Source organism: Chinchilla lanigera, unplaced genomic scaffold (genome assembly GCF_000276665.1).
Source record: "Chinchilla lanigera isolate Chin_1 unplaced genomic scaffold, ChiLan1.0 scaffold00020, whole genome shotgun sequence".
In the NCBI taxonomy this organism is placed as follows: Eukaryota; Metazoa; Chordata; class Mammalia; order Rodentia; family Chinchillidae; genus Chinchilla; species Chinchilla lanigera.
Genome location: NW_004955421.1, coordinates 24,912,534 through 24,923,413, shown reverse-complemented (window position 1 = coordinate 24,923,413; position 10,880 = coordinate 24,912,534). Strand labels below are relative to the sequence as shown.

At 40.2% G+C, this 10,880-nt stretch overlaps 1 long non-coding RNA gene across 1 annotated transcript; it reads left to right on the top strand.

Annotated features, from left to right (window-relative positions):
- The first annotated feature begins 6,804 nt into the window (after positions 1-6,804).
- LOC102012206 lies at positions 6,805-10,675 on the top strand. Its single transcript, XR_260826.2, has 4 exons — positions 6,805-6,958; positions 7,115-7,262; positions 7,839-7,928; positions 10,561-10,675. It is a non-coding gene; the product is annotated as an uncharacterized LOC102012206 (long non-coding RNA).
- The last annotated feature ends 205 nt before the right edge of the window (positions 10,676-10,880 follow it).

The window sequence follows — 10,880 nt, the reverse complement described above, 5'->3', positions numbered from 1 at the left end:
AGAGAGAGAGAAAGAAAGAAAGAGAAAGAGGCAAAGGACAGCACACATGCATTGTTTTGGAGCTGCCTTGGCTTGTCACACAGCTATTTCACTTGACTGAAATAATAGCCCAATAAAGTTATACTGTCAGTTGCCTCAAAAACAAGCCTGCCACCCACACAACCTCTCCATTCAAATGCCTTGCTCGTTTTTCTCGTTACCTTATTATAATCAGCCTCTTAGTCAAGTCTCAGTTTGACTAAGCTATTTCCATAGGCTACTAGTTGGTCAATTTTCATCCTATTTTTTAAAAAGCAATGAAATAGCCCTGAATACAGACTCCTCTTGCTGTCAGTGTTTTCACAGGCTTAACCAGACCATCTAGTTAATCAGCTATGTCTGGGGCTGAGGGGGCCTTTAGGACCACAAGCTCTTTCTCTCTAGTTCTTTCTTTTATGAGGGAGGGATATCTTCTCAATAGCAATTTAGCATTCAATCCACTGAGACATTTGTGGAAGAAATGTTTATCCTTGTTCACCTTTACATCTGGAAAAGGGTTACTCCAATAACTTGTAGGGAAATATGGGAGCAAAGGTATGGGTGAAAATTAAAAACACAATAACTGACCTCATGTTTTGCTTTAGCCATACACCAAACAGAGCTGCTCGTGTTGACTCACTTACTCCTCATTATAATTCAGTGAGGTAGGTGCTATAATTGCACCATTTTATGGAGCAGAACATTAAGGTACAGAAAAATTAATTCCTTTGCCCAAGGTCAGAAAAGAAGCAAACAGCGTAATTGGAATTGGGATCCTGGCAGTCTGGCTGCAGATGTGCACGCTTCCTCCTCCTGTCTGCAGGAAGCAGTGAAGGACACAGTTTGGGAACCTTCTGCTGCAGTCCTCACATTTATAAAATCAGACCCAGGAGAAACGGTACATGTGAGAGCACTGGGGAAAATAGAGTTAACGAGTGATTTCCCAGAATCCACTTTAACGTGTGAGAATCTGAATCAATAGGTATAATCTCTATATCTAAAACCTCACTTTAAAAAAGTGTTTCACCCTGCATAGGGGTGCAAGGCTGTAATTCCAGCTACTCAGGAGGCTGAAGCAGGAGAATCGCAAAGTAGAGGCCAGCCTCAGCAAATTAGTAAATTAGTTACTGTATTAAAAAATTTTTTTTACCGTATTGGGGATATAGTTCAACAGGCAGGTCCTGGGTTTAATCCTCAATACTGCAAAAGAAAGAAAGAAGGAATGAAGAAAGGGAGAGAGGGAAGGAGGGAGTAGGTTAGGAAGAAAAAAAGGGGGCATGGAAGGAAGGGTTTAATGTCTAAGGAAGACTGAGCTTGTTTCCTCAGTCATAGACTAAAAATAACACTCCCCTGCCACAGAAAGTTCTTGACAGTGTTAAGGTAATGTATGCAAATCCTACCATGTGGAGTTGGATGGATGGCAGGTGATTGATTGATAAGCGGTAGCTACTATTTCTAATTGTTGTTGGATTTTCCCCCTGTGTTCATCATTATCAGATCTATCCTACATTTAGATGTCTCCTCTCACTTCCGAAGGTAAATAAATTTTCCCACTCACCCATCAAAATAACCACAATGCTATGACATGGTGTCCTGAACAGAGCTTCAGTTGAGAAATAGCAGATACATAAGCTAGTACTCACCACATGTAATGATCAGCTTTCAAAGGAAGCACTTACACGTGATGGTGAAAGTTGCTTGAGAAAGATCTGTCGGAGCAGATGCAGAGATGGAAACTTGGAGACATGTGCTGGGTGAAAAGAGAAAGTTATGGCCATGTAGCTCTAATTAGATAAGGTGCATCCAGCTTAACTGAACTCTATGTTTAGGAAACCTTTGAAGCATAGTTCTACCAAGTATTCTTCTGCAGCCTTGTTGTCTCTCTCTCTCTCTCTCTGTCTGTCTTTTTTCTCTCTCTCCCTCCCTCTTCTCTTTCTCCTGTGTTTTCTTCCTCTCTCTCATCTTCAGAAAAAGCAAAAAGCAAGCAAATGACCAAAATGTGCAGAGGAATGTGATTTCCCAGATTTGCACAGGAGGAGGCCTGGTCTGGGCCAAAGGCTCATGGTGTATACAGGTGTTTCTTTCATAGCTCTGATCACCACTTCTTTCCACTTTGGCTCTGAATTAGGATTGAAGTCCACAGTTGATGGGCACAGAACAGAGGTCCTAGGTTCAAGGGATGATCCAAGAAGGTGTTTTCACTTACCGTGGACACATAACATTACAGTGCAAATGTAGCTAGCTACACAGTACCTAATTCATATATCCTGGAATCTGTCTACCACCAACACGTCCTACAATCAAAACAGATAAAATTTCACTTAAATACTAGTCTGTGACTGTTGTGGTTTGATAAAAAACACGCCCCAAACGTCTCGTGTGTTCAGAGGTGGGGCTTTTGAAAACTAGACACTCACACTATACTCACTGCATGAGCACACTGAGGAGTTCACAGCCGATGGGAAGTGGGCGGGGCCTGTCTGGGGGAAGGGGTCCCTGGTGGCATTACCTGGAAGGGCATATTCTCGTCTTCAGCCCATTCCTCTCCCTGGGTCTCATGTGCTGTCTCTGCTTCCTATATACAGTGAGGTACCCTTTCTACCATGATGCCTTTAGCCTACTGACCATGGACTAAAGCCTCCAAAACCATAAGTTGAGCTTTTTCACCTTAAGTCATGTTTGTCAGATATTTTGTTCCAGAAATGTAAAAATGACCAATAACAATGAACAACCCAGGAATAAGAAAGCAGGCATATACATGTATGTGTGCCTTTGCCTTTATGTGTGTTTGTGTATGTGAATTTGTACATGTCTGCATATCTTTGCATTTAAATATATGCATGTACCCCTGTGTATGTCTAGAGGGAGGCTGTACCCATCTGTGTGTTTATGTGTATGCCTCTGATACCCTGTCTGTTATGCCTGTGTGTCTGTGTATGTCTGAACTATGTGACTCTGTATCATCTTATGTTCCTTGCCCTGTGTTTGCCCATACATACATGCATGCAGAAGGAAATGCAAGTTCATTCTGGAGCACAATGTTTCTGTCTAATGGGCCAGACCCTAATTCATACCAGAACTGTGTGTGCAGGTAAGTGTGGCCTGTGTGAGATAGAAAAAGAGAGAAAATGGGAAACAGGAAAAAATTAAACTTGCCTAAAACAGCCAAGGACGTGTTCTTCGCCAATTAGGGGTGCTATACCTGATCTATGCTACTGGTAGTCAAGCAGAAAGTTTGCACTTTCTTGCATGATTTGAACTGATGTACGCAAAGTTCAACACAAGGACCCACAGGAGTTCTCAACTGAGAAAGACAATACTCAAGGATATTAGAAGAAAATCTATCTCCCTCCCTTAGTGCAAACTATATGAAAGCCCATAGGGCCAACCAAAGAGCTATAATCACTAATTTGCAAAGTGATTTAATTATGTTTCACTGACCCTTTCTTCAAAATAGGCATGATTTCTTCAAGCTGTCATTTTCTAATATAAACAATAACATTTGAAGTCAGAAACCTCAAACACATGAATCCCATACACATTCTAAACTTGGCCAAATAAGAATTCTACTAGAAATACTTGAAAAATTATAACATTAAAAATGAATGGTAAGGAAGTATTCATAAGACTAATGCAAAATATTGATTTGAAAAGTTAAATCCTGCAGATTTAATAACTTCAAAAGAATTTCACCAAGAGTAACAATTATCTTGTGCAATAGAAATCTTCTAAGCTAGTAATAAAAATTACTGAAAATATGTGAACAGTGGTTAATTTCCACCTACTTTTAAAAAGAGATTTCATCGTTCAGAACATTAGATCCACAGCAAATCCGAGCAGAGGGTAAAGAGAGTCCCCAACACATACACAACCTCTTGCATTAGTATCATCCTCTAACAGAGGGATACATTTGTGACACTTGCCCGACCTCTACTATCACATCATGGTCATCCAAATACCACAGTTTACATTAGAATTGGGCTCTACTTATTATTTTTACAGCACTAGGGATTGAACCTAGAGCCTTCCCACTGAGCTACATCATCACCCCTTCTATTCATTTGTTTTGCATTTTGAGACAGGGTCTCACTAACTCACTCTATTACCTAAGTGGGGCTCAAACACAGTCCTCCTGCCTCAGTCTCCCAAAGCACTAGGATTACAGACATCCACCAGTATAGCATTTACTTTTGGTGTTATATGCTCTATAGTTTTGGACAAGGGTATAATAGGTATGTATCCACCCTTTTAATATCATACAGGTTATTTTCTTTTTCTATGTTATGAAAAAGACAAATTTCATTTAAAAATTAAGAGAATAAGACTAATTAATAACTGAGTACTATAATGTTAAAAGTAGTTACTGAGAGTGCAAGACAAACAAGACTGTCCCTTTCAAAAACAAACAAACGATAATCGCGCTTACCAGACATTTTAGCTGTCTTGAAAATTCATCCCTCCCTCAGCCCCTGGAAACCACAGATTTTCACTGCCTTCCTGGTTTTGCCATTTCTAGAATGTCACTTAGTTGGAATTACATGGTGTGTAGCTTTCCACACTGGCTTCTTATACTTAGTAATATGTATTTAATGCTCTTCCATGTCTTTTCATAGCTTCATAGCTCATTTTTTTTATCTATTTAGACTAACATCCCACTGCCTGGATGTACCACAACTTGTATATCCATTCACTTACTGAACGAAAGCATGGTTGCTTCCAAGTTTAGGCACTGTAAATGGAAGCATAAATAACCATGTTGAGGCTTTTCTGCAGACATAACTTCTCAGATCCATTAAGAAAAAAATGAAGAGTGTGAGGGCTGGATTTTATGGTTAGAGGGTATCTAACATTGCATGGAGCTGCAAAATTTTCTTCACAAACAGCTCCACCATGCTGCGTTTCCACTAGCAATGACTGAGGGTTCTATAGCTCTGTGCCCTCGTCAGTATTAGCACTGTGCCTGTTTTGGACTATCGCCATTCTTACAGACGTGCAGTGACTCCTCGCGGTTGTTTCCACCAGTATTTTGCTATGTGATGGGGAACATCTTTTCACATACTTATTTATCACCTGTATGTTTTCTTTACTGAGGTGTCTGTTCAGATTTTGGCCTGTGTCATTTACCTTTACAAGTAAGATTTAACCTAACACCATAAGCCAACAAATATTTAAGGAACTACCACAAAACAGCCTTGAAAGACAGGGACACCCTGGTACAAACACTGACTTGACGTTCTCAACTTTGACAGAGGAAATAAAGCAATAACTTGGGAAATCTCTAGTTTCAGAGCTTTCGAAAAAAGATCAAAATACCTTAAATAGACTTTCGATTGGAAATATACCCTTGAAAGTATTTGCACCTAATAGTCTGGTGAGAAATTTTGCACATTGATTTTTGGACTCTTATTACAAAACTAGGACTTGGGATAGTTTCTCCAGGTATTTTTCCTATTATCCTCAAGATAACTCAGCAGAAGAGCATAATCTTCAACAGTCCAAATCCTCACACTGGCCCTACCCTCACACTGGCATTCCCTCACACTGGGAATGATAAAAATTCTTATAAGGCAGTGTTAAGAGAGAGTAAGGAGAAAAACGGGTGACTTGAACAATAACTTTGGAAAAATTTATATACCAGGTACCTGTGTGTGAGTGTGTGGGTGTGCATGCGTGCACACATGCATTTACACTGGATTTAGACATCAAGACACAGTTTGTAATGGTGGGGCAGATGTTAATTAGATAGCTTGAATTTTCATCTTTACCATTCTCTGATATCCTGATTAGCTCAGGCAAGTACCTGCTACTCAGTAGAACTGGTTACAAAGGCCAGATTCACGCAAATTGTGCTGATTTGAATTGTTTCTCAACTACTTAATAGCTGTATAAATTGAGTAAGTGATTTCACCTCAGTTTTCTCATCTGTAAAGCAAGGATAATAATAGTTTCTGGTTCAAAGCTGTGGCAGGGGGCAAATGAGATAATGTGTGTAGGTATTGTTTGGATTCTCTTAAGTACGCAATAAATATTACCCATTGTTATTAGCTCTGAGTCAGCTTCCATGCTTGGAGCTCTAGATGGTTAGATTTGATGACCCATTGAATGCTCTCCTTAGGGAGATGCAGCTAATAATGCACCCACCTAAAATCGCTGCAGCCACAAAGAGCCCTCATCAGAGACAATCCATGAAAGCCTGTCCCCCACACTGCTTTTCATATTGATTCATATTTTGCATGCAGTTCTAAGCACCATGTTTACTTGATTTCCCAGGCTACAGCAAATGAGATTCCCAAATTAGAAAGGTAAAAAGGAAGCAAGAGTGATTACATTCTGAGATTAGGGGGAGAGAGAGTAAACCATTGCTGTCGAAGAATAAAGTCTCGGTACACGATCATAACTCCACATGCTTAACTGAATTTAGCAAAGTGCTCGAGGTAGTGACCAATAGTAAAACCATTCTTGTCAGAAATCATTAGCATTTGACAGGCTTGGGGATTGTTGGTTTTCTGATCATTTTTCTTTTTTGCGGGGGAGAGTTTGGGGGGGTTCTGGTACCGGAAATCAAACTCTTGACCTTGTGCTTGCCAGGCAGACGCTGTGCCACTGAGCTAAATCCCCAGCCCCCTCTGATCATTTTTCTTATCAGCAAAATTTCAATGGCTACCTTTTAAGCTTTGGCCAGGTCGTGGTGTCCTCCTTCATCTCCCCTGGCCTGCCTTGGGCACCACGTACACTGGTAAGGTTGCCCACAAATGTTCCTATCTCCACACAGGGAGGAGGACACAGGGCTAGAAAGCATCTGATCATGTGGCCAGAGCTGACTGCATAGCAAAGCCTTCCTCTGCACACTTGACCTCAACTCCCACCGTGAGCTTGTAGCTCAACAGTCGAGATAGCTCTCCTTGGCCCTGACATCACTGACACTTTTCCCAACTCAAAGGTAAGAGCTTCAAGAATTAGGACTCCGACAAACCTTGAATAAGTTTTCAATCCTGCCTCGATCTCTTGCCACCTATTAAACTCTAGATGAAATGTAACTTCAAGGCATATCATTTTCTCATACATAAAGTGTAAATAAAAGCTATCCACTCCCCAGGAGGAGTAAATGAGATCATAAGAAACAACGACAGTGTCCATATAGAAGTGCTGAAGACGGGTTAGCAGTTCCTGGTGCCTATTATAATTGTATGCAGGAGTTTGACATGCTGGAAACGTAAGCTTATCTCACCGTAAGACCCATTAAGGTAAAGAAAAAATTTAAATTAAGATAAATATAGATCTGAATTCCCTTTCCATCATTTACCATATGTGTGACCTTGGGTATATTTTGGGGGCTTTCCAAAGCATAACTTCTCCCATTTGTGTATTGGGGATACCACCACTCACCTACAAGATTTGTTGGAAGGATTTAGATCAGAATATATTCACAAAATCTGACTCATGTCAATGAGCAATTAACACTTAAAATATTTAACATGGACCTTTAGTCTTCAAAGCACCTTCACATACATCATCATTTTTCATTCTTATAGAAATACTATAAGGAAGGTGTTGCTACGCCTACTTGAAAGAGAAAAGAGAAAGCTGGTGATGGTAAATGGTTGGTTCAGTGTCATGCAGCTCATAAATCCATCATGGTCAGGACAAGAATTTAGGCTTCTGCCTCCAAGCCAAGTGCTTTGCACTCTAATATTTTTATTAATATGATTAAGATCATTTCTGTGCTGTATTTTGGAAACATGAGAGAGAAAACAAGAGAACACACCTTTCTCCATTGTCTTCTAGCACTATTAAAATATCTGTGATGATGTTTTTGACAGCAGGTGATACAAACTCCATCACAAACAGGCTTCAATAACAAGGAAATTTACTGTTTCATGAAGCTTCAAATCCAAAAAATAGTTTCTTGGGTAAGTATGATCATAAAAATGTCAACCAAGACTTTATTCCTTTCTGCCTTTTCTTCCTACAAGTATCAATTTCATCTTAAGGTCAGTGACCATAGTGGCTATCCAATGGCTGTCTCCCTGGACCGGGGAAAACTGCCTACACTTCCAGCCTCAGATTAAGCATGATCTTCTCCTATGATAGGGAATTAAGTATTCATTCTTTCATCATGTGAGGGAAGGATGAATGCATAAATAATTAAGTCCTTCATAAAACAGTACAAGAGCAAAGGTGTTGCTTGGTAAAATCCTCGACTGAATTACCTAAGTGATATTTCCATTTTTAATCTACCTGCATTTTTCTTAACCAAAGCATAGATTTTTGGTGATTATTGAAATAAAAATTATGAAGACAGCCAGCAAAGACATTTTTCCATAAATCATCTTTATAAGACATGTCTTTCATGATTTCATTATCTTAACTTAAAATCAAGTACTAACATCTTTCAACTTCTTTTATGAAATACATATAAGAAAAAGTGATGGGCATTCTTACACAACCAAATTTTATTAAGAAAAACCAGTTTGAAACATGGGCAGATGTGAACTTCAAAAAAAAAAAAAAGTAGTGATACATACAAACCCAGCACTCTCAAAAAAATACTCTCAGAGGCTGAGGCAGGAGGATGGCAAGTTCAAGTCCAGCCTGGGCAATGTAATGACTTAACAAGACTCTATTTCAAGAAAAGTAAAATTTAAAAAGGGCTGGGGATTTAGCTCCCTGCAAAAACTTTCAGTTCAATCTCTAGTACCACACTCACACAAAGAAGTTAGTGTAACAGATTCATTTGATATAGAAGAAATATAGCAAATACATTTAAGAGCATAATGTATGGGAAAAACAAGGCTAGAAGTTGGGGGAATCTGTTTTTGAGGACCTGTACCACTAACAAATTTTGTGTCTACAGATAACTCAAAGGTAGAACTAAGTCAGAGTAACAAAGCAGTGCTGCTTTTAATTTATTTGTTTGTTTGGTTGGTTGGCTGGTTGATTGGCTGGTTGGTTTGTTGATTGTCTAGTTGGTTGGCTGGTTGGTTGGCTGGTTGGTTGGCTGGTTGGTTGGCTGCTGGCTGGTTGGCTGGTTGGCTGGTTGGCTGGTTGGTTGATTGGCTGGTTGTCTGGTTGTCTGGTTGGTTGGCTAATTGGTTGACTGCTTGGTTGGCTGGTTGGTTGGCTGGTGGTTGATTGGCTACTGGTTGGTTGGCTGGTTGGTTGGCTGCTGGCTGGTTGGTTTTTTGGCTGGTTTGCTGGCTGGTTGGTTGGTTGGTTGGTTGGTTGGCTGGTTGGCTGGTTGGTTGGCTAGTTGGTTGCCTGGTTGGTTGGCTGGTGGTTGGTTGGCTGGTTGATTAACTGGTTGTTTGGCTGGTGGCTGGTTGGCTAGTTGATTGGCTGGTTGGTTGGCTGGTGGCTGGTTGGCTAGTTGGTTGGCTGGTTGACTGGTTGGCTGGTTGGCTCCCTGGTTGGCTGATTGCTTGCTTTACCTAACTCTAAGATCTTGTGGTATCTGATTAACTCTCCTATTCTGTGCACAATAGCAGAGCTTCTGGGAACAAATATAATTGTGTACCAAAATTCGAGAGGCCAGAAACTGAAGGTTCAAAGTTATGTATGATAAAAATATGGTAAAAGTCCTCCCCCAGGCCAGTAAAGATCTACCAGATTAACAAAAATTAAATAGTAAATACCTTCATTCAGAATTACAGCTTTCCAGTTGTAGTTGAAAGATCACTTACATAACTCAAGTCAAAATCATTTTAGTACTTTGTATTATAGGACGCAGACGTGTATTTTTGAAAAACCATGTTAAAGAAGAAAAATAAGGTAGTGTTATAAAGTGACAATCCCCAGAATTGCTACTCTGCTGGATTTAATTTCACCTCATGCTGGAGCAGAACAGTTTCTGTCCACATGTGTTTTGGAAATGAGAATTATGTCTTCCACGGAATCAGAAGGATCGGCCACTTGTACACATGGGTGTCTCTTAAACTCAGTTCACTCGCAAAAGTGTGCCTGACTGGGCTTCACCAAATGATAGCAAACATTTATTAAGCTGGGAAGTGTTCTCTTTTGAAGGAGAGCCACAGCACTCCTATGCTCCACGGAATGCATTTCCTGATTCGGGTCTCAGAGTCTAAGTAGGTGCAGATGATGAGTTTTCCTTCTCACTGCTCAGAACTCATTCGTCCTGCTCAGAAGCTTTTGGCTCACCTTGAGCACTGTGTAATGGTCTGCAAATACTGAGGCTTTTAGTTCTTGTCACTGTTCATGCTAGGCCATCTTCACTGCTGTAACATCTTTGATACCTCCCGGAGATAATCTTAAGTAGCATACTGACTAACAATTTGTCAGATCTTAGTGCAGACTGGAGCTATCAGTGAACATGCAGTAATTTTGAGAGGGGTCATCTTTTCTAGATAGTGGTTTTGATAAGACCGAGAGTAGACTCAGCGTTAGCTTCCTTAAGTACCAGGGTGTGTGTGTGCCCGCTCACGCACCCACACCCACCTTAAACAAATGATTTAAGTGTCAGATGTGATCATGTTCTGTAATTATATGCTGATAATTTGCCACAACCACGCTTTCTGGCTTTGTCAGGCTTTGAGATTTGCTTTCCCTTGTTGGAAAAAGTTGTCATTTTCAGTGTGCTAGTCCTCGATCCAGTGAATGCAGTAAGAGCTAACCTCACGGAAATTCCTCTGATGGTCCCCGAAGGAGGCTGAAGAGTGTGTCTCCCTCATCAGGTAAAACCTTTTCTGAAGGGCCTCTGAAAATTGCTTTCAAAAATCTTAGTAATTGAATAAAAAATAGCACATGAATTCTGTTTAAAGTTTTATTACTTCAATTTAGCTGATCTTTGGCAAATGTTTTCCAAAACTGTGATTAGGAAGTAGAACAATAGAAGAAATCAATTTCAT